The sequence below is a fragment of the Puntigrus tetrazona genome, unplaced genomic scaffold (genome assembly GCF_018831695.1).
Source record: "Puntigrus tetrazona isolate hp1 unplaced genomic scaffold, ASM1883169v1 S000000994, whole genome shotgun sequence".
NCBI classification, from domain to species: Eukaryota; Metazoa; Chordata; class Actinopteri; order Cypriniformes; family Cyprinidae; genus Puntigrus; species Puntigrus tetrazona.
The window spans coordinates 70,458-92,369 of NW_025048589.1; the positions used below are offsets into that span (position 1 = coordinate 70,458).

Sequence of the window (21,912 nt, forward strand, 5' to 3'; positions counted from 1 at the left end):
ATTCAATTGCCTTTAAAGTAGCTGTTCTTTAAACAGAGTTTGACTGTTTTTAACTACTTAACTAATGCTCTTATCTTTACTGTAGCTCATTTTGAAGTATTTTTTTGGATTTCATTCATTACTTATCTAGTGTAATGGCACTTAGTGTGCCTCACCTTAAAATAGGGGGCTTTTTGCAGCAGCTTTCGCTTACGGCCATACCACCCTGTTCACGCCTGATCTCGTCTGATCTCAGAAGCTAAGCAGAGTTGGGCCTAGTTAGTACTTGGATGGGAGACTGCTTAGTAATACCAGCTGCTGTAAGTTTTTGAGTTTTTTCACTACTTATCTAATACACTGGCCCTTAGTGTGGCCAAAGTTTGACCAGCTCTTTGCTTTCCCTTACTGCTTATTTAATTCAATTGCCTTTAAAGTAGCTGTTCTTTAAACAGAGTTTGACTGTTTTTAACTACTTAACTAATGCTCTTATCTTTAATGTAGCTCATTTTAAAGTATTTTTTTGTATTTCATTCATTACTTATCTAGTATAATGGCACTTAGTGTGCCACACCTTAAAATAGGGGGCTTTTTGCAGCAGCTTTCGCTTACAGCCATACCACCCTGTTCCCGCCTGATCTCGTCTGATCTCAGAAGCTAAGCAGAGTTGGGCCTAAATAGTACTTGGATGGGAGACTGCCTAGGAATACCAGGTGCTGTAAGTTTTTGAGTTTTTCACTACTTATCTAGTACACTGGCCCTTAGTGTGGCCAAAGTTTGACCAGCTCTTTGCTTTCCCTTACTGCTTTTAATTCAATTGCCTTTAAAGCAGCTGTTCTTTAAACAGAGTTTGACTGTTTTTAACTACTTAACTAATGCTCTTATCTTTAATGTAGCTCATTTTGAAGTACTTTTTGTATTTCATTCATTACTTATCTAGTATAATGGCACTTAGTGTGCCTCACCTTAAAATAGGGGCTTTTTGCAGCAGCTTTCGCTTTACGGCCATACCACCCTGTTCACGCCTGATCTTGTCTGTTCTCAGAAGCTCAGCAGAGTTGGGCCTAGTTAGTACTTGGATGGGAGACTGCCTAGGAATACCAGGTGCTGTAAGTTTTGAGTTTTTCACTACTTATCTAATACACTGGCCCTTAGTGTGGCTAAACTTTGACCAGCTCTTTGCTTTCCCTTACTGCTTATTTAATTCAATTGCCTTTAAAGTAGCTGTTCTTTAAACAGAGTTTGACTGTTTTTAACTACTTAACTAATGCTCTTATCTTTAATGTAGCTCATTTTAAAGTATTTTTTTGTATTTCATTCATTACTTATCTAGTATAATGGCACTTAGTGTGCCTCACCTTAAAATAGAGGGCTTTTTGCAGCAGCTTTCGCTTACGGCCATACCACCCTGTTCATGCCTGATCTCGTCCGATCTCAGAAGCTAAGCAGAGTTGGGCCTAGTTAGTACTTGGATGGGAGACTGCCTAGGAATACCAGGTGCTGTAAGTTTTTGAGTTTTTCACTACTTATCTAATACACTGGCCCTTAGTGTGGCCAAAGTTTGACCAGCTCTTTGCTTTCCTTACTGCTTATTTAATTCAATTGCCTTTAAAGTAGCTGTTCTTTAAACAGACTTTGACTGTTTTTAACTACTTAACTAATGCTCTTATCTTTAATGTAGCTCATTTTAAAGTATTTTTTTGTATTTCATTCATTACTTATCTAGTATAATGGCACTTAGTGTGCCTCACCTTAAAATAGGGGCTTTTGCAGTAGCTTTCGCTTATGGCCATACCACCCTGTTCACGCCTAATCTCAGAAGCTAAGCAGAGTTAGGCCTAGTTAGTACTTGGATGGGAGACTGCCTAGGAATACCAGGTGCTGTAAGTTTTGAGTTTTTCACTACTTATCTAATACACTGGCCCTTAGTGTGGCCAAAGTTTGACCAGCTCTTTGCTTTCCCTTACTGCTTATTTAATTCAATTGCCTTTAAAGTAGCTGTTCTTTAAACAGAGTTTGACTGTTTTTAACTACTTAACTAATGCTCTTATCTTTAATGTAGCTCATTTTGAAGTATTTTTTTGTATTTCATTCATTACTTATCTAGTATAATGGCACTTAGTGTGCCTCACCTTAAAATAGGGGCTTTTTGCAGCAGCTTTTGCTTATGGCCATACCACCCTGTTCACGCCTGATCTCGTCTGATCTCAGAAGCTAAGCAGAGTTGGGCCTAGTTAGTACTTGGGTGGGGACTGCCTAGGAATACCAGGTGCTGTAAGTTTTGAGTTTTTTCACTACTTATCTAATACACTGGCCCTTAGTGTGGCCAAAGTTTGACCAGCTCTTTGCTTTCCCTTACTGCTTATTTAATTCAATTGCCTTTAGAGTAGCTGTTCTTTAAACAGAGTTTGACTGTTTTTAACTACTTAACTAATGCTCTTATCTTTACTGTAGCTCATTTTGAAGTATTTTTTTGTATTTCATTCAATACTTATCTAGTATAATGGCACTTAGTGTGCCTCACCTTAAAATAGGGGGCTTTTTGCAGCAGCTTTAAGCTTACGGCCATACCACCCTGTTCACGCCTGATCTTGTCTGATCTCAGAAGCTAAGCAGAGTTGGGCCTAGTTAGTACTTGGATGGGAGACTGCCTAGGAATACCAGGTGCTGTAAGTTTTCGAGTTTTTTCACTACTTATCTAATACACTGGCCCTTAGTGTGGCTAAAGTTTGACCAGCTCTTTGCTTTCCCTTACTGCTTATTTAATTCAATTGCCTTTAAAGTAGCTGTTCTGTAAACAGAGTTTGACTGTTTTTAACTACTTAACTAATGCTCTTATCTTTAATGTAGCTCATTTTGAAGTATTTTTTTGTATTTCATTCATTACTTATCTAGTATAATGGCACTTAGTGTGCCACACCTTAAAAAAGGGGGCTTTTTGCAGCAGCTTTCGCTTACAGCCATCCCACCCTGTTCACGCCTGATCTCGTCTGATCTCAGAAGCTAAGCAGAGTTGGGCCTAGTTAGTACTTGGATGGGAGACTGCCTAGGAATACCAGGTGCTGTAAGTTTTTGAGTTTTTTCACTACTTATCTAATACACTGGCCCTTAGTGTGGCCAAAGTTTGACCAGCTCTTTGCTTTCCCTTACTGCTTATTTAATTCAATTGCCTTTAAAGTAGCTGTTCTTTAAACAGAGTTTGACTGTTTTTAACTACTTAACTAATGCTCTTATCTTTAATGTAGCTCATTTTGAAGTATTTTTTTGTATTTCATTCATTACTTATCTAGTATAATGGCACTTAGTGTGCCTCACCTTAAAATAGGGGGCCTTTTGCAGCAGCTTTTGCTTATGGCCATACCACCCTGTTCATGCCTGATCTCGTCTGATCTCAGAAGCTAAGCAGAGTTGGGCCTAGTTAGTACTTGGGTGGGGGACTGCCTAGGAATACCAGGTGCTGTAAGTTTTTGAGTTTTTTCACTACTTATCTAATACACTGGCCCTTAGTGTGGCCAAAGTTTGACCAGCTCTTTGCTTTCCTTACTGCTTATTTAATTCAATTGCTTTTAAAGTAGCTGTTCTTTAAACAGAGTTTGACTGTTTTTAACTACTTAACTAATGCTCTTATCTTTAATGTAGCTCATTTTGAAGTATTTTTTGTATTTCATTCATTACTTATCTAGTATAATGGCACTTAGTGTGCCTCACCTTAAAATAGGGGCTTTTTGCAGCAGCTTTAGCACACGGCCATCCCACCCTGTTCACGCCTGATCTCGTCTGATCTCAGAAGCTAAGCAGAGTTGGGCCTAGTTAGTACTTGGATGGGAGACTGCCTAGGAATACCAGGTGCTGTAAGTTTTTGAGTTTTTTCACTACTTATCTAATACACTGGCCCTTAGTGTGGCCAAAGTTTGACCAGCTCTTTGCTTTCCCTTACTGAAAGCATTAGTTAAGTAGTTAAAAACAGTCAAACTCTGTTTAAAGAACAGCTACTTTAAAGGCAATTGAATTAAAAAAGCAGTAAGGGAAAGCAAAGAGCTCTGCTTCCGGCTTGCGACTGTTCGACGCTCTTGCTTACTGCTCCGCGCTTTGCTTCTTTTTATCTACTTTTATCTACTTTTTTTTCTGATTTTACTAAGTTTTAACTTCAGCATATAGCACAGTGCTCAAACAACACATATTTGGCAAAAACTTTCGGGATTGCAATAATAGCTACTACGAAGAACTAGATTATCTGCCTCCCGCTGCTAGCAGCTTACATTCCGGAGACGGGAAAACACAGCTTCCTATTTTCAACAAACAAGAAAGAAAATGCCTCTTCTGGAATCTACTTGCTGCACAAACTGCCACAGACTGCTACAAAGGATTGTGGCTCTTGAAACAAAGTTACTTGCTGGACTCCCAAAACAAGCAGATCACACAGCAGATCATCACGGACCCCCTCAGCCCACAGCCGGTGAGTCCTGTGAATCGAATCAATCTCGACAGTATACAAATGTAGCGAATCAAGCTAAAGCTGATCAACACACAAATCAGTGGCAAAGACAGGGAGCGAGACCCAAAGGCACTCGAGACATCAGACTGTCACGAGTATCTCATATTGCCGCTGTGGCATCATCTACCCCAGACATGGCCATGAGAAGGCTTGGAAAAACTGGTATTTTACCACCCCCTGTACAGCTCGAGAACAGATTTGAATCTTTAACGAATTTGGGTGAGGAATCCCCGAAAGTGACTGAGCAGGAGTCATATCAGCCAGTAGCTAACACCGCTACAAACAGGCGCTCAAGGTTGAGCAGACAGCGGCGTTCAGATCACAGAGAAGCCGAGCCCAGAACTCTGATAGTCAGAGACTCCATTATCAGAAACGTCAGAGCAGAACGACAACTACATGCTGCTTTCCTCAAGCGACCGTCTCTGATGTAAACTATGGACTTCAGAACGTTCTAATGAAGCACAAGACTGCAAAACGAGTCATCATCCATGTGGGGAAGAATGACATTCGTAAGGAGCAATCAGAACTCCTGAAGAGGGACTTCAGTGAACTTATCGAAACACTTCAAAGAGTTGAAGTCCAGTCGTTCATCAGTGGACCACTCCCAGCAAAGGGAACAAACATGTTTTCACGGTTGCTTGGACTGAATACTTGGCTACAAAGAACCTGCAGTCAAAAAGGAGTCAACTTCATCGACAACTTCAATCTGTTCTGGGGACACAGACAACTGTTTAAACTGGATGGCCTTCACCCAAACAAACTTGGTGCGAGAGTGTTAAAGGACAACATCTATTTTTCACTCCGTCATCCATCAGCAGAGTGTGCAAGTCCACTCAACATGAATGGCACACACACACCTGGACAAAGTATGGATGACGACAGGACTTCATATCAGCCTCAGAGTCATCATCTGGTCGACACATCCCACAAGGACACTGAAAACACCACAGAGCCACAACAAGCACTGTCTGTGGACACTATCACGGTTGAGCCCTGCCCGCAGAGCCCATCACTGACACAATGTGACGCACAACAACGGCTCCAGGACTCAGAGCCGAAGGACGACTCTCTGGTAATCAGCCAGGAAGCCAGGACAGCATAATTCTGCCACCGGAAACACCAATGCTCTGTTTACCAGAGACATTATCCCTCTCTCAAGCATCGCCACTTCTCAGCTTCTCACAAAAATGGAGGAACTGGTGGCTAAAACCAGACTCTCCCACTCCTTTGCTGCGAGCCCCCAGTTATCAACTACAAACGGCGGGCACCACCGCCTCCAAGGCCGCTGGGCCCAGCTCGCCTCCTCCAGCGAGAGCTCTTCGGCCGCTGCGACAACGCCAGGCCATCCTCCTCCATCTGCAGCTGGTAAAGCAAAAACAACTGATAACAGCTCTCAGTGATGTGTTTCGGGTCCCCGCGACTACAGCAAAAACTTCCAGGGATGTTTAGAAAACAAGCGGAACCCAGTGTGTCTCTCACTATCTCCGTCTTATTACAGGATAGAAAGTCTAAGGCCTTCTCAAGGCGTACAACTGACAAATCTAATCTATGCCCATTAGACAACAAACTCAGACTTCTATAGAAACAAAAAGTACTACCATCAAGCTAGCATTATTAAATGTTCGATCACTAAAAACAAATCATTTGTGATCAATGATTTAATAATTACAAACAATCTAGATTTTATGTTTCTAAATGAAACATGGCTTGAAGAAAGCTGCAGTGCAACAGTGCTCAATGAAACAGCCCCTCCCAACTTCACTTATATGAATGTTTGCAGAGTTGACAAGAGAGGGGGTGGGGTTACTGCTCTCTTTAAAGATGTCTTTCAGTGCAGACAAGTGTCATTTGGTCAGTACTTGTCATTTGAATATCTAGGGATTGTGTTGAAAGGTGCTCCACGCATCCTGTTTATCATTATTTACAGGCCTCCAAAATATTCTCCAGCCTTTGTTGAAGAGTTCACAGAATTGTTATCAATGATTTGTTCAGAATTTGACTGTTTTGTGATTGCAGGGGATTTTAATATCCACATAGAAAATGCAGAAATCAAAACTACAAAAGAATTTGTAACTGCGTTTTAAACACTTTTGAGCTGATTCAGCATGTGCATGGACCTACACATCACCATGGGCACACGCTAGATTTACTCATTAGTAAGGGTTTACAGCTTTCGTCCATTGTTATCAAGGATGTAGCACTGTCTGATCACTTCTGTATTTTCTTTGATATATTGATCTCTGCTACCACTGAATCCAGATCTGTCACTGTCAGAAAGAGATGCATTAATGAGAACACAAGTGTGCTATTTATGAAGGCTGTTTCTTCAATGCCAAGCATTTCTGCCGACTGCGTTGATCTTCTCCTAGAGTCCTTTGACTCAAAAGTTAAGAATGTCATGGATGACATTGCACCTGTGAAAGTCAGTAAGAAGACTGGCAGACAAAAGTCATGTTGAGAAAATCAACAGCAGTGCAGATCATGAAAAGGCAATGCAGAAAGGCTGAGCGGACGTGGCGGAAGACAAAACTTGAAATCCACTATAGCATCTATAAAGACAGCCTGCATGCTTTTAATGTGGAATTAGCCACAGCACGACAGAAGTTTTTCTCAAACCTTATAAATAGTAACCTGAACAACACCCGCACTCTTTTTGCTACGGTTGAGAGACTGACAAACCCCCCAAGTCAGATTCCCAGTGAAATGCTTTCTGACAGCAAATGCAATGAGTTTGCCTCATTCTTTCTGAGAAGATCGAAAATATCAGAAAGGCAGTTAAAACATCAGATGATGTAGAGATATGTCAGATTCAACCACAATCTCAAAAAGGAGTCACTATGTGTGTTCTTGAAGCAATTGATAGCAAAACTTTGGAGGAAGTAATACAGCACCTAAAATCCTCAACCTGCTGTCTTGACACACTCCCCACATCCTTTCTTAAAAGCGTGTTTGACTGTTTAAAAGCTGACATCTTAGAAGTGGTGAACACATCACTTCTTTCTGGGACTTTTCCAAACGCCCTGAAAACTGCGGTTGTTAAGCCCTCCTGAAAAAGAGAAATCTTGATAACAGTATATTGAGTAACTATAGACCGATATCAAATCTTCCGGTCATAGGCAAGATCATTGAAAAGGTAGTTCTGAATCAGCTGAACAGCTACTTGAACTCAAATGGTTATCTGGATAATTTTCAATCTGGTTTCAGACCGCACCACAGCACAGAGACAGCGTTAGTTAAGATAATAAATGATATTCGCTAAACTCTGATTCTGGTAAAATATCAGTGCTGGTACTACTAGATCTTAGTGCTGCGCTTGACACTGTCGATCATAACATTCTTCTAGACAGACTGGAAAACTGGGTCGGGCTTTCTGGAATGGCTCTAAACTGGTTCAGGTCATATTTAGAGGGAGGGGTTATTATGTGAGTATAGGAGAGCATAGGTCTAAGTGGACGTCCATGACATGCGGAGTCCCACAAGGCTCAATTCTTGCGCCCGCTCTTGTTTAGCCTGTATATGCTCCCACTAAGTCAAATAATGAGAAAGAATCAAATTGCCTATCACAGCTATGCTGACGACACACAGATTTACCTAGCTTTATCTCCAAATGACTACAGCCCCATTGAATCACTCTGCCAATGCATTGATGAAATCTACAGTTGGATGTGCCAAAATTTTCTTCAGTTAAACAAGGAGAAAACTGAGGTCATTGCATTTGGAAAGACCATCAGACAGCTGCAGCTCATCCAGAACGCTGCTGCCAGGATCCTGACTCGAACCAGAAAATCAAAGCACATCACACCAATCCTCAGGTCCTTACACTGGCTTCCAGTGACATTTAGAATTGATTTTAAAGCACTTTTACTCGTTTATAAATCACTCAATGGACTAGGACCTAAATACATTGCAGATATGATCACTATTTATACACCTAACAGACCACTCAGATCACTAGGATCAAGTCAGTTAGAAATACCAAAGGTTCACACCAAACAAGGAGAATCTGCTTTTAGTTATTATGCTGCTCGCATCTGGAACCAGCTTCCTGAAGAGATCAGATGTGCTGAAACAAATCAAATCAAATTCAAATTCAAATTCAAATTTTATTTGTCACATACACATACATACATGGTAACGACATGCAGTGAAATGTTCTTTACAACCGTCCAGCATCAAAATAGAAACAAAATTTAAATGTATATATAAATATAAAATATAAGAAATATATATAAAAAGAAGTGTGCAAAGTAGAATATAAAAAAATAAAATAAAATAGAATATAAATATAAAGTATAAGATATAAAGTGTAAAGTGTAAGTGTAAAGTGGCTGTGCAATGTCCAGTGCAAAGTGGCTAGTGCAATTGTCCAAATGTAAGTGGCGAGTATCTGGGGAAAGAGGGGTGAACATGGGAATTCCGGTATTTAGGTGCTGGGTGTTCTCTGGTTCAGACTCCGAATGGCCATGGAAGAAGCTCCTCCTCATTCTCTCTGTGTTTGCCTTCAGGGAATTTAAAGCGCTTTCCTGAACGCAGCAGAGAAAAGAGTCCATTGTTGGGATGGCTGAGGTCTTCCACGATCTTCCTGGCCCTGGTACAGCACCGCTTGTTGTAGATGTGCTGCAGCACAGGGAGCTCAGTGCGGATGGTGCGCTCAGCTGACCGCACCACCTTCTGGAGAGCTCGCCTGTCCTGCATGGTGCTGTTTCCAAACCAGGAGGTGATGTTTCCGTCAGGACACTCTCGATGGTGCAGGTGTAAAAGTTCCTGAGCACCTGAGATGGGAGTCTGAAGTCCCTTAAGCGCCTCAGATGGTATAGACGCGCTGCCGGGCCTTCTTCACCAGGGTGTTGATGTGACAGGACCAAGACAGGTCCTGCGTGATGTGAACACCCAGGTACCGGAAACTGTCCACTCTCTCCACTGGGGTCCCGTCGATCTTGATGGGATGGTAAGAGCGCACCTGCTTTCGTGCTGAAGTCCACTATTAACTCCTTTGTTTTGCTGACGTTCAGGAGAAGATTGTTCTCCTGACACCATCTCTCCAGGTTGTTGATCTCCTGAAGGTAGGCCATCTCATCGTTGTTGGAGATCAGGCCCACCACGACAGTGTCGTCAGCAAATTTAATGATGGTGGTGGAGTTTGTAGTGGCCACACAGTCATGTGTGTACAGCGAGTACAGCAGGGGCTCAGAACACAACCCTGAGGGGCTCCAGTGCTGAGAGTGAGGGAGGATGAGGTGTGTTTTCCCATCCGTACGGCTTGTGGTCTGTCGGTCAGGAAGTTGGTGATCCAGTGACGCAGGGATGGGCTGAGTCCCAGGACCTCCAACTTCGAGGTGAGCGTGGAGGGAACTATGGTGTTGAACGCTGAACTATAGTCCACGAACAGCATTTTCACATAGTTCCCTTTCCTAAAATCCAGGTGGCTTGTGGTTGTGTGGAGGAGGTGTGTGATGGCATCCTCCGTAGACCGGTTTTGGCGGTAAGCAAACTGTAGTGGGTCGAGTGTGTCCGTAGTGATGCGGTGATGAAGTCTCTGACGAGTCTCTCAAGCACTTCATCACTACAGACGCCAGAGCTACAGGGCGGTAATCATTAAGGCAAGATGGTTGAGGTTTCTTCGGCACAGGAACAATGATGGACTCTTTTGAAACACGAGGGGACTACAGACTGTTTCAGGGAGAGATTAAATATCTCAGTGAACACCGGTGCTAGCTGGTCAGCACAGGCTCTCAGAACCCGACCTGTGATGCCGCCAGGTCCTGCTGCCTTCCTGGTGTTCACTCTCCTGAATGCCCTCCTTACGTAGCTGCTCGAAATGGTGAACGCGATTTCCTCTCCGGCTCTCTCGGCGTGCGTGCTGTTCATCATGCCGCTAGCGGCGCTAGCGTGATTAGCGTGATTAGCTGCAGCCTCGAAACGAGCATAAAAGGTGTTTAGCTCTCACCTGCCAGAGAAGCATCCGCGCTCTCCACTCTGGAGGTTGGCGTTTTATAGTCCGTGATGTTTCTCAGTCCCTGCCAAAGGCTCCTAGAGTCACTGTGTTGAAACTGTGACTCAAGTTTCCTCCCGTAGCGCCTCTTTGCCTCCTTTACCGCTCTGCGCACGCCGTATGACGCAGCCTTGTATTCAGACATATCCCCGTTGACAATCCCCGTATTATAGGCTGCGGAGCGGGATCTCAGAGAGTCGCGGATAGTTTTGTCTACCCACGGCTTCTGGTTGGGAAACGTCCTGATGACTGGCGGTTTTCTCTACCGTGTCATCCGCTAGTTTCGATGAATCCCACCACCGCCTGCTGAACACGCCTGACGTCCTCGAGCTACACCTGAACATGGCCCAGTCTGCGTCATCCAAAGCGTCCTGCAGAGCGGCCACCGAATGGTCAGTCCAGCGTGACACCTCCTCTGTACCGAGGCTTCCTGTTTCAGCCTCTGTTTGTAAACAGGTACGAGGAAAATGGCGGCATGGTCCGATTTACCAAACGGTGGGCATGATTTTGCCTTGTAGCTGTCTCTGAAGGTGTGTAACAGTGATCCAGTGTCCTTTCGCCCCTGGTGGGGCAGGTGATGTGCTGGTCAAAGTTCGCAGTGCGCGCTTGAGGTTTGCACTGTTAAAATCCCCAGCACAATGAGTGCAAGGCCCCGGTGTTGTGACTGGTGTGTTGTGAGGTGGTCGTGTAAATCCCATATTGCAGCGTCCGTGTCCGCTTGAGGTGGAATATAAACGGCGCTGACTATGACCGAGCTGAATTCCCGTGGAAGATAGAAAGGGCGACATTTGATGGTCAGAAGTTCCAGGTTTGGTGTGCAGGAGCGTGAGAGAAGAACAACGCTCGCGCTGTCGCACCAGCGGTTGTTCACCATCAGACACACTCCACCTCCCCGTGTCTTCCCCGACTCCATTGTTCTGTCCATGCGGTAAACGGAGAAAAACTCGGCCGGTTGTATGGCGTGGTCCGGTACCGCTGGGTTCAGCCATGTCTCGGTGAAGCAGAGGAGGTTGCAGTCCCGAATGTCTCTCTGGAACTTGATCCTTGCCCTGAGGTCATCGAGCTTGTTTTCCAGAGACTGGACGTTGGCTAACAGGACACTAGGTAGGGGCGCGGTGTGAGCGTGCCCTCAACCTGTTCCTGCCGCCGCTCGCCTTCTCGTGGACGCGGTGCGCGGTCGCGCCCTTTGTCTTCGTCAGGATCTCGCCGCCAGCATGGGTCCGGTTTAAAACGGTGAAAGTTGGGTGCATTGTACACCAATAGATATAAGAGTGGCTCGGTCGTATGTAATAATAGCCATCTTATATAAAGAAAACCGCGCAGACTGTCCAAAATACTAAAAATTAAAAGAAAAACAAAAAGTTTTGCAGGAGCGGTCGTGACGGCAGCCGAACTCAACGGCGCCATCTTGAATTACATTAGTCACTTTTAAATCCAGACTCAAAACTCATCTGTTTAGTTGTGCATTTACAGAATGAGCACTGTGCTGCGTCCAACTGTGCTACTTTGCTTCTTTTATTTTAAACTGTTTTAAATCAATCTCTTTTTGCTTTAAATTCAATTTATCTTAAATCAGTGTTTTTATTTTATTTTAATTTCTTTTATTGTTATTTAAATCTTGTAATTATTTTATTTCCTCTTTTGTAAAGTAAGTTTTTTAAATTACCATTGTGTATGAAATGTGCTATATAAATAAACTTGCCTTGCCTTGCCTTACTGCTTATTTAATTCAATTGCCTTTAAAGTAACTGTTCTTTAAACAGAGTTTGACTGTTTTTAACTACTTAACTAATGCTCTTATCTTTAATGTAGCTCATTTTGAAGTATTTTTTTGTATTTCATTCATTACTTATCTAGTATAATGGCACTTAGTGTGCCTCACCTTAAAATAGGGCTTTTTGCAGCAGCTTTCGCACGGCCATCCCACCCTGTTCACGCCTGATCTCGCCTGATCTCAGAAGCTAAGCAGAGTTGGGCTTAGTTATTACTTGGATGGGAGACTGCCTAGGAATACCAGGTGCTGTAAGTTTTTGAGTTTTTTCACTACTTATCTAATACACTGGCCCTTAGTGTGGCCAAAGTTTGACCAGCTCTTTGCTTTCCCTTACTGCTTATTTAATTCAATTGCCTTTAAAGTAGCTGTTCTTTAAACAGAGTTTGACTGTTTTTAACTACTTAACTAATGCTCTTATCTTTAATGTAGCTCATTTTGAAGTATTTTTTTGTATTTCATTCATTACTTATCTAGTATAATGGCACTTAGTGTGCCTCACCTTAAAATAGGGGCTTTTTGCAGCAGTTTTTGCCACGGCCATACCACCCCTGTTCACGCCTGATCTCGCCTGATCTCAGAAGCTACAGAGTTGGGCCTAGTTAGTACTTGGATGGGAGACTGCCTAGGAATACCAGGTGCTGTAAGTTTTGAGTTTTTTCACTACTTATCTAATACACTGGCCCTTAGTGTGGCCAAAGTTTGACCAGCTCTTTGCTTTCCCTTACTGCTTATTTAATTCAATTGCCTTTAAAGTAGCTGTTCTTTAAACAGAGTTTGACTGTTTTTAACTACTTAACTAATGCTCTTATCTTTAATGTAGCTCATTTTGAAGTATTTTTTGTATTTCATTCATTACTTATCTAGTATAATGGCACTTAGTGTGCCTCACCTTAAAATAGGAGGCTTTTTGCAGCAGCTTTCTGCACGGCCATCCCACCCTGTTCACGCCTGATCTTGTCTGATCTCAGAAGCTACGCAGAGTTGGGCCTAGTTAGTACTTGGATGGGAGACTGCCTAGGAATACCAGGTGCTGTAAGTTTTGAGTTTTTTTCACTACTTATCTAATACACTGGCCCTTAGTGTGGCCAAAGTTTGACCAGCTCTTTGCTTTCCTTACTGCTTATTTAATTCAATTGCCTTTAAAGTAGCTGTTCTTTAAAGATAGTTTGACTGTTTTTAACTACTTAACTAATGCTCTTATCTTTAATGTAGCTCATTTTGAAGTATTTTTTGTATTTCATTCATTACTTATCTAGTATAATGGCACTTAGTGTGCCTCACCTTAAAATAGGGGCTTTTTGCAGCAGCTTTCGCTTATGGCCATACCACCCTGTTCACGCCTGATCTCGCCTGATCTCAGAAGCTAAGCAGAGTTGGGCCTAGTTAGTACTTGGATGGGAGACTGCCTAGGAATACCAGGTGCTGTAAGTTTTGAGTTTTTTCACTACTTATCTAATACACTGGCCCTTAGTGTGGCCAAAGTTTGACCAGCTCTTTGCTTTCCCTTACTGCTTATTTAATTCAATTGCCTTTAAAGTAGCTGTTCTTAAACAGAGTTTGACTGTTTTTAACTACTTAACTAATGCTCTTATCTTTAATGTAGCTCATTTTGAAGTATTTTTTTGTATTTCATTCATTACTTATCTAGTATAATGGCACTTAGTGTGCCTCACCTTAAAATAGGGGCTTTTGCAGCAGCTTTCGCCACGGCCATCCCACCCTGTTCACGCCTGATCTCGTCTGATCTCAGAAGCTAAGCAGAGTTGGGCCTAGTTAGTACTTGGATGGGAGACTGCCTAGGAATACCAGGTGCTGTAAGTTTTGAGTTTTTTCACTACTTATCTAATACACTGGCCCTTAGTGTGGCCAAAGTTTGACCAGCTCTTTGCTTTCCCTTACTGCTTATTTAATTCAATTGCCTTTAAAGTAGCTGTTCTTTAAACAGAGTTTGACTGTTTTTAACTACTTAACTAATGCTCTTATCTTTAATGTAGCTCATTTTGAAGTATTTTTTTGTATTTCATTCATTACTTATCTAGTATAATGGCACTTAGTGTGCCTCACCTTAAAATAGGGGCTTTTTGCAGCAGCTTTCGCACGGCCATACCACCCTGTTCACGCCTGATCTCGCCTGATCTCAGAAGCTAACAGAGTTGGGCCTAGTTAGTACTTGGATGGGAGACTGCCTAGGAATACCAGGTGCTGTAAGTTTTGAGTTTTTTCACTACTTATCTAATACACTGGCCCTTAGTGTGGCCAAAGTTTGACCAGCTCTTTGCTTTCCTTACTGCTTATTTAATTCAATTGCCTTTAAAGTAGCTGTTCTTTAAACAGAGTTTGACTGTTTTTAACTACTTAACTAATGCTCTTATCTTTAATGTAGCTCATTTTGAAGTATTTTTTTGTATTTCATTCATTACTTATCTAGTATAATGGCACTTAGTGTGCCTCACCTTAAAATAGGGGCTTTTGCAGCAGCTTTCGCTTACGGCCATCCCACCCTGTTCACGCCTGATCTCGCCTGATCTCAGAAGCTAAGCAGAGTTGGGCCTAGTTAGTACTTGGATGGGAGACTGCCTAGGAATACCAGGTGCTGTAAGTTTTGAGTTTTTTCACTACTTATCTAATACACTGGCCCTTAGTGTGGCCAAAGTTTGACCAGCTCTTTGCTTTCCCTTACTGCTTATTTAATTCAATTGCCTTTAAAGTAGCTGTTCTTTAAACAGAGTTTGACTGTTTTTAACTACTTAACTAATGCTCTTATCTTTAATGTAGCTCATTTTGAAGTATTTTTTTGTATTTCATTCATTACTTATCTAGTATAATGGCACTTAGTGTGCCTCACCTTAAAATAGGGGCTTTTGCAGCAGCTTTCGCCACGGCCATACCACCCTGTTCACGCCTGATCTCGCCTGATCTCAGAAGCTAAGCAGAGTTGGGCCTAGTTAGTACTTGGATGGGAGACTGCCTAGGAATACCAGGTGCTGTAAGTTTTGAGTTTTTTCACTACTTATCTAATACACTGGCCCTTAGTGTGGCCAAAGTTTGACCAGCTCTTTGCTTTCCCTTACTGCTTATTTAATTCAATTGCCTTTAAAGTAGCTGTTCTTTAAACAGAGTTTGACTGTTTTTAACTACTTAACTAATGCTCTTATCTTTAATGTAGCTCATTTTGAAGTATTTTTTGTATTTCATTCATTACTTATCTAGTATAATGGCACTTAGTGTGCCTCACCTTAAAATAGGGGCTTTTTGCAGCAGCTTGCCACGGCCATACCACCCTGTTCACGCCTGATCTCGCCTGATCTCAGAAGCTACAGAGTTGGGCCTAGTTAGTACTTTGGATGGGAGACTGCCTAGGAATACCAGGTGCTGTAAGTTTTTGAGTTTTTTCACTACTTATCTAATACACTGGCCCTTAGTGTGGCCAAAGTTTGACCAGCTCTTTGCTTTCCCTTACTGCTTATTTAATTCAATTGCCTTTAAAGTAGCTGTTCTTAAACAGAGTTTGACTGTTTTTAACTACTTAACTAATGCTCTTATCTTTAATGTAGCTCATTTTGAAGTATTTTTTTGTATTTCATTCATTACTTATCTAGTATAATGGCACTTAGTGTGCCTCACCTTAAAATAGGGCTTTTTGCAGCAGCTTTTGTTTACGGCCATACCACCCTGTTCACGCCTGATCTCGCCTGATCTCAGAAGCTAAGCAGAGTTGGGCCTAGTTAGTACTTGGATGGGGGAGACTGCCTAGGAATACCAGGTGCTGTAAGTTTTTGAGTTTTTTCACTACTTATCTAATACACTGGCCCTTAGTGTGGCCAAAGTTTGACCAGCTCTTTGCTTTCCCTTACTGCTTATTTAATTCAATTGCCTTTAAAGTAGCTGTTCTTTAAACAGAGTTTGACTGTTTTTAACTACTTAACTAATGCTCTTATCTTTAATGTAGCTCATTTTGAAGTATTTTTTGTATTTCATTCATTACTTATCTAGTATAATGGCACTTAGTGTGCCTCACCTTAAAATAGGGGCTTTTGCAGCAGCTTTCGCCACGGCCATACCACCCTGTTCACGCCTGATCTCGCCTGATCTCAGAAGCTAAGCAGAGTTGGGCCTAGTTAGTACTTGGATGGGAGACTGCCTAGGAATACCAGGTGCTGTAAGTTTTTGAGTTTTTTCACTACTTATCTAATACACTGGCCCTTAGTGTGGCCAAAGTTTGACCAGCTCTTTGCTTTCCTTACTGCTTATTTAATTCAATTGCCTTTAAAGTAGCTGTTCTTTAAACAGAGTTTGACTGTTTTTAACTACTTAACTAATGCTCTTATCTTTAATGTAGCTCATTTTGAAGTATTTTTTTGTATTTCATTCATTACTTATCTAGTATAATGGCACTTAGTGTGCCTCACCTTAAAATAGGGGCTTTTTGCAGCAGCTTTTGCTTTACGGCCATACCACCCTGTTCACGCCTGATCTCGTCTGATCTCAGAAGCTAAGCAGAGTTGGGCCTAGTTAGTACTTGGATGGGAGACTGCCTAGGAATACCAGGTGCTGTAAGTTTTTGAGTTTTTTCACTACTTATCTAATACACTGGCCCTTAGTGTGGCCAAAGTTTGACCAGCTCTTTGCTTTCCCTTACTGCTTATTTAATTCAATTGCCTTTAAAGTAGCTGTTCTTTAAACAGAGTTTGACTGTTTTTAACTACTTAACTAATGCTCTTATCTTTAATGTAGCTCATTTTGAAGTATTTTTTTGTATTTCATTCATTACTTATCTAGTATAATGGCACTTAGTGTGCCTCACCTTAAAATAGGGGTTTTTTTGCAGCAGCTTTCGCTTACGGCCATACCACCCTGTTCACGCCTGATCTCGTCTGATCTCAGAAGCTAGCAGAGTTGGGCCTAGTTAGTACTTGGATGGGAGACTGCCTAGGAATACCAGGTGCTGTAAGTTTTTGAGTTTTTTCACTACTTATCTAATACACTGGCCCTTAGTGTGGCCAAAGTTTGACCAGCTCTTTGCTTTCCTTACTGCTTATTTAATTTAATTGCCTTTAAAGTAGCTGTTCTTTAAACAGAGTTTGACTGTTTTTAACTACTTAACTAATGCTCTTATCTTTAATGTAGCTCATTTTGAAGTATTTTTTTGTATTTCATTCATTACTTATCTAGTATAATGGCACTTAGTGTGCCTCACCTTAAAATAGGGGCTTTTTGCAGCAGCTTTCGCGCACGGCCATACCACCCTGTTCACGCCTGATCTCGCCTGATCTCAGAAGCTTAGCAGAGTTGGGCCTAGTTAGTACTTGGATGGGAGACTGCCTAGGAATACCAGGTGCTGTAAGTTTTGAGTTTTTTCACTACTTATCTAATACACTGGCCCTTAGTGTGGCCAAAGTTTGACCAGCTCTTTTGCTTTCCTTACTGCTTATTTAATTCAATTGCCTTTAAAGTAGCTGTTCTTTAAACAGAGTTTGACTGTTTTTAACTACTTAACTAATGCTCTTATCTTTAATGTAGCTCATTTTGAAGTATTTTTTTGTATTTCATTCATTACTTATCTAGTATAATGGCACTTAGTGTGCCTCACCTTAAAATAGGGGCTTTTTGCAGCAGCTTTCGCCACGGCCATACCACCCTGTTCACGCCTGATCTCGTCTGATCTCAGAAGCTAAGCAGAGTTGGGCCTAGTTAGTACTCTGGATGGGAGACTGCCTAGGAATACCAGGTGCTGTAAGTTTTTGAGTTTTTTCACTACTTATCTAATACACTGGCCCTTAGTGTGGCCAAAGTTTGACCAGCTCTTTGCTTTCCCTTACTGCTTATTTAATTCAATTGCCTTTAAAGTAGCTGTTCTTTAAACAGAGTTTGACTGTTTTTAACTACTTAACTAATGCTCTTATCTTTAATGTAGCTCATTTTGAAGTATTTTTTGTATTTCATTCATTACTTATCTAGTATAATGGCACTTAGTGTGCCTCACCTTAAAATAGGGGCTTTTTGCAGCAGCTTTCGCCACGGCCATACCACCCTGTTCACGCCTGATCTCGCCTGATCTCAGAAGCTAAGCAGAGTTGGGCCTAGTTAGTACTTGGATGGGAGACTGCCTAGGAATACCAGGTGCTGTAAGTTTTTGAGTTTTTTCACTACTTATCTAATACACTGGCCCTTAGTGTGGCCAAAGTTTGACCAGCTCTTTGCTTTCCCCTTACTGCTTATTTAATTCAATTGCCTTTAAAGTAGCTGTTCTTTAAACAGAGTTTGACTGTTTTTAACTACTTAACTAATGCTCTTATCTTTAATGTAGCTCATTTTGAAGTATTTTTTTGTATTTCATTCATTACTTATCTAGTATAATGGCACTTAGTGTGCCTCACCTTAAAATAGGGCTTTTTGCAGCAGCTTTAGCTTACGGCCATCCCACCCTGTTCACGCCTGATCTCGCCTGATCTCAGAAGCTAAGCAGAGTTGGGCCTAGTTAGTACTTGGATGGGAGACTGCCTAGGAATACCAGGTGCTGTAAGTTTTGAGTTTTTTCACTACTTATCTAATACACTGGCCCTTAGTGTGGCCAAAGTTTGACCAGCTCTTTGCTTTCCCTTACTGCTTATTTAATTCAATTGCCTTTAAAGTAGCTGTTCTTTAAACAGAGTTTGACTGTTTTTAACTACTTAACTAATGCTCTTATCTTTAATGTAGCTCATTTTGAAGTATTTTTTTGTATTTCATTCATTACTTATCTAGTATAATGGCACTTAGTGTGCCTCACCTTAAAATAGGGGCTTTTTGCAGCAGCTTTCGCCACGGCCATACCACCCTGTTCACGCCTGATCTCGCCTGATCTCAGAAGCTAAGCAGAGTTGGGCCTAGTTAGTACTTGGATGGGAGACTGCCTAGGAATACCAGGTGCTGTAAGTTTTGAGTTTTTTCACTACTTATCTAATACACTGGCCCTTAGTGTGGCCAAAGTTTGACCAGCTCTTTGCTTTCCCTTACTGCTTATTTAATTCAATTGCCTTTAAAGTAGCTGTTCTTTAAACAGAGTTTGACTGTTTTTAACTACTTAACTAATGCTCTTATCTTTAATGTAGCTCATTTTGAAGTATTTTTTGTATTTCATTCATTACTTATCTAGTATAATGGCACTTAGTGTGCCTCACCTTAAAATAGGGGCTTTTTGCAGCAGCTTTCGCTTACGGCCATACCACCCTGTTCACGCCTGATCTCGCCTGATCTCAGAAGCTAAGCAGAGTTGGGCCTAGTTAGTACTTGGATGGGAGACTGCCTAGGAATACCAGGTGCTGTAAGTTTTGAGTTTTTTCACTACTTATCTAATACACTGGCCCTTAGTGTGGCCAAAGTTTGACCAGCTCTTTTGCTTTCCTTACTGCTTATTTAATTCAATTGCCTTTAAAGTAGCTGTTCTTTAAACAGAGTTTGACTGTTTTTAACTACTTAACTAATGCTCTTATCTTTAATGTAGCTCATTTTGAAGTATTTTTTGTATTTCATTCATTACTTATCTAGTATAATGGCACTTAGTGTGCCTCACCTAAAATAGGGGCTTTTGCAGCAGCTTTAGCCACGGCCATACCACCCTGTTCACGCCTGATCTCGCCTGATCTCAGAAGCTAAGCAGAGTTGGGCCTAGTTAGTACTTGGATGGGAGACTGCCTAGGAATACCAGGTGCTGTAAGTTTTTGAGTTTTTTCACTACTTATCTAATACACTGGCCCTTAGTGTGGCCAAAGTTTGACCAGCTCTTTGCTTTCCCTTACTGCTTATTTAATTCAATTGCCTTTAAAGTAGCTGTTCTTTAAACAGAGTTTGACTGTTTTTAACTACTTAACTAATGCTCTTATCTTTAATGTAGCTCATTTTGAAGTATTTTTTTGTATTTCATTCATTACTTATCTAGTATAATGGCACTTAGTGTGCCTCACCTTAAAATAGGGGCTTTTTGCAGCAGCTTTCGCACGGCCATACCACCCTGTTCACGCCTGATCTCGCCTGATCTCAGAAGCTAAGCAGAGTTGGGCCTAGTTAGTACTTGGATGGGAGACTGCCTAGGAATACCAGGTGCTGTAAGTTTTTGAGTTTTTTCACTACTTATCTAATACACTGGCCCTTAGTGTGGCCAAAGTTTGACCAGCTCTTTGCTTTCCCTTACTGCTTATTTAATTCAATTGCCTTTAAAGTAGCTGTTCTTTAAACAGAGTTTGACTGTTTTTAACTACTTAACTAATGCTCTTATCTTTAATGTAGCTCATTTTGAAGTATTTTTTTGTATTTCATTCATTACTTATCTAGTATAATGGCACTTAGTGTGCCTCACCTTAAAATAGGGGCTTTTTGCAGCAGCTTTCGCTTACACGGCCATACCACCCTGTTCACGCCTGATCTCGTCTGATCTCAGAAGCTAAGCAGAGTTGGGCCTAGTTAGTACTTGGATGGGAGACTGCCTAGGAATACCAGGTGCTGTAAGTTTTGAGTTTTTTCACTACTTATCTAATACACTGGCCCTTAGTGTGGCCAAAGTTTGACCAGCTCTTTGCTTTCCTTACTGCTTATTTAATTCAATTGCCTTTAAAGTAGCTGTTCTTTAAACAGAGTTTGACTGTTTTTAACTACTTAACTAATGCTCTTATCTTTAATGTAGCTCATTTTGAAGTATTTTTTGTATTTCATTCATTACTTATCTAGTATAATGGCACTTAGTGTGCCTCACCTTAAAATAGGGGCTTTTTGCAGCAGCTTTCGCTTACGGCCATACCACCCTGTTCACGCCTGATCTCGCCTGATCTCAGAAGCTAAGCAGAGTTGGGCCTAGTTAGTACTTGGATGGGAGACTGCCTAGGAATACCAGGTGCTGTAAGTTTTTGAGTTTTTTCACTACTTATCTAATACACTGGCCCTTAGTGTGGCCAAAGTTTGACCAGCTCTTTGCTTTCCCTTACTGCTTATTTAATTCAATTGCCTTTAAAGTAGCTGTTCTTTAAACAGAGTTTGACTGTTTTTAACTACTTAACTAATGCTCTTATCTTTAATGTAGCTCATTTTGAAGTATTTTTTTGTATTTCATTCATTACTTATCTAGTATAATGGCACTTAGTGTGCCTCACCTTAAAATAGGGGCTTTTTGCAGCAGCTTTCGCTTACGGCCATACCACCCTGTTCACGCCTGATCTCGTCTGATCTCAGAAGCTAAGCAGAGTTGGGCCTAGTTAGTACTTGGATGGGAGACTGCCTAGGAATACCAGGTGCTGTAAGTTTTGAGTTTTTTCACTACTTATCTAATACACTGGCCCTTAGTGTGGCCAAAGTTTGACCAGCTCTTTGCTTTCCCTTACTGCTTATTTAATTCAATTGCCTTTAAAGTAGCTGTTCTTTAAACAGAGTTTGACTGTTTTTAACTACTTAACTAATGCTCTTATCTTTAATGTAGCTCATTTTGAAGTATTTTTTTGTATTTCATTCATTACTTATCTAGTATAATGGCACTTAGTGTGCCTCACCTTAAAATAGGGGCTTTTTGCAGCAGCTTTAGCACGGCCATCCCACCCTGTTCACGCCTGATCTCGCCTGATCTCAGAAGCTAAGCAGAGTTGGGCCTAGTTAGTACTTGGATGGGAGACTGCCTAGGAATACCAGGTGCTGTAAGTTTTTGAGTTTTTT

General features: G+C 41.6%; 2 non-coding genes and 30 pseudogenes across 2 annotated transcripts; all 32 read left to right on the top strand.

Annotated features, from left to right (window-relative positions):
• The first annotated feature begins 187 nt into the window (after nt 1-187).
• LOC122339410 lies at nt 188-306 on the top strand (annotated as a pseudogene).
• Nucleotides 307-582: 276 nt separating this feature from the next.
• Nucleotides 583-701, top strand: LOC122339353 (annotated as a pseudogene).
• Nucleotides 702-973: 272 nt separating this feature from the next.
• Nucleotides 974-1,092, top strand: LOC122339425 (annotated as a pseudogene).
• Nucleotides 1,093-1,366: 274 nt separating this feature from the next.
• On the top strand, nt 1,367-1,485 carry LOC122339509. The gene has a single exon (XR_006249985.1). It is a non-coding gene; the product is annotated as a 5S ribosomal RNA (ribosomal RNA).
• A 654-nt stretch (nt 1,486-2,139) lies between these two features.
• LOC122339384 lies at nt 2,140-2,257 on the top strand (annotated as a pseudogene).
• A 276-nt stretch (nt 2,258-2,533) lies between these two features.
• On the top strand, nt 2,534-2,652 carry LOC122339358 (annotated as a pseudogene).
• Nucleotides 2,653-2,928: 276 nt separating this feature from the next.
• LOC122339351 lies at nt 2,929-3,047 on the top strand (annotated as a pseudogene).
• Nucleotides 3,048-3,323: 276 nt separating this feature from the next.
• LOC122339362 lies at nt 3,324-3,442 on the top strand (annotated as a pseudogene).
• Nucleotides 3,443-3,715: 273 nt separating this feature from the next.
• Nucleotides 3,716-3,834, top strand: LOC122339397 (annotated as a pseudogene).
• Nucleotides 3,835-12,373: 8,539 nt separating this feature from the next.
• Nucleotides 12,374-12,492, top strand: LOC122339470 (annotated as a pseudogene).
• Nucleotides 12,493-13,157: 665 nt separating this feature from the next.
• Nucleotides 13,158-13,276, top strand: LOC122339475 (annotated as a pseudogene).
• A 273-nt stretch (nt 13,277-13,549) lies between these two features.
• On the top strand, nt 13,550-13,668 carry LOC122339366 (annotated as a pseudogene).
• A 271-nt stretch (nt 13,669-13,939) lies between these two features.
• On the top strand, nt 13,940-14,058 carry LOC122339423 (annotated as a pseudogene).
• Nucleotides 14,059-14,330: 272 nt separating this feature from the next.
• On the top strand, nt 14,331-14,448 carry LOC122339451 (annotated as a pseudogene).
• A 272-nt stretch (nt 14,449-14,720) lies between these two features.
• On the top strand, nt 14,721-14,839 carry LOC122339377 (annotated as a pseudogene).
• A 272-nt stretch (nt 14,840-15,111) lies between these two features.
• LOC122339432 lies at nt 15,112-15,230 on the top strand (annotated as a pseudogene).
• Nucleotides 15,231-15,891: 661 nt separating this feature from the next.
• Nucleotides 15,892-16,012, top strand: LOC122339413 (annotated as a pseudogene).
• A 272-nt stretch (nt 16,013-16,284) lies between these two features.
• On the top strand, nt 16,285-16,403 carry LOC122339433 (annotated as a pseudogene).
• Nucleotides 16,404-16,678: 275 nt separating this feature from the next.
• Nucleotides 16,679-16,797, top strand: LOC122339516 (annotated as a pseudogene).
• A 276-nt stretch (nt 16,798-17,073) lies between these two features.
• LOC122339394 lies at nt 17,074-17,191 on the top strand (annotated as a pseudogene).
• A 274-nt stretch (nt 17,192-17,465) lies between these two features.
• LOC122339428 lies at nt 17,466-17,584 on the top strand (annotated as a pseudogene).
• A 273-nt stretch (nt 17,585-17,857) lies between these two features.
• LOC122339450 lies at nt 17,858-17,977 on the top strand (annotated as a pseudogene).
• Nucleotides 17,978-18,250: 273 nt separating this feature from the next.
• Nucleotides 18,251-18,369, top strand: LOC122339434 (annotated as a pseudogene).
• Nucleotides 18,370-18,644: 275 nt separating this feature from the next.
• Nucleotides 18,645-18,763, top strand: LOC122339378 (annotated as a pseudogene).
• A 273-nt stretch (nt 18,764-19,036) lies between these two features.
• LOC122339435 lies at nt 19,037-19,155 on the top strand (annotated as a pseudogene).
• A 273-nt stretch (nt 19,156-19,428) lies between these two features.
• LOC122339355 lies at nt 19,429-19,547 on the top strand (annotated as a pseudogene).
• A 270-nt stretch (nt 19,548-19,817) lies between these two features.
• On the top strand, nt 19,818-19,936 carry LOC122339412 (annotated as a pseudogene).
• A 273-nt stretch (nt 19,937-20,209) lies between these two features.
• LOC122339402 lies at nt 20,210-20,328 on the top strand (annotated as a pseudogene).
• Nucleotides 20,329-20,605: 277 nt separating this feature from the next.
• On the top strand, nt 20,606-20,724 carry LOC122339392 (annotated as a pseudogene).
• A 272-nt stretch (nt 20,725-20,996) lies between these two features.
• Nucleotides 20,997-21,115, top strand: LOC122339356 (annotated as a pseudogene).
• A 275-nt stretch (nt 21,116-21,390) lies between these two features.
• Nucleotides 21,391-21,509, top strand: LOC122339514. The gene has a single exon (XR_006249990.1). It is a non-coding gene; the product is annotated as a 5S ribosomal RNA (ribosomal RNA).
• A 272-nt stretch (nt 21,510-21,781) lies between these two features.
• LOC122339443 lies at nt 21,782-21,900 on the top strand (annotated as a pseudogene).
• The last annotated feature ends 12 nt before the right edge of the window (nt 21,901-21,912 follow it).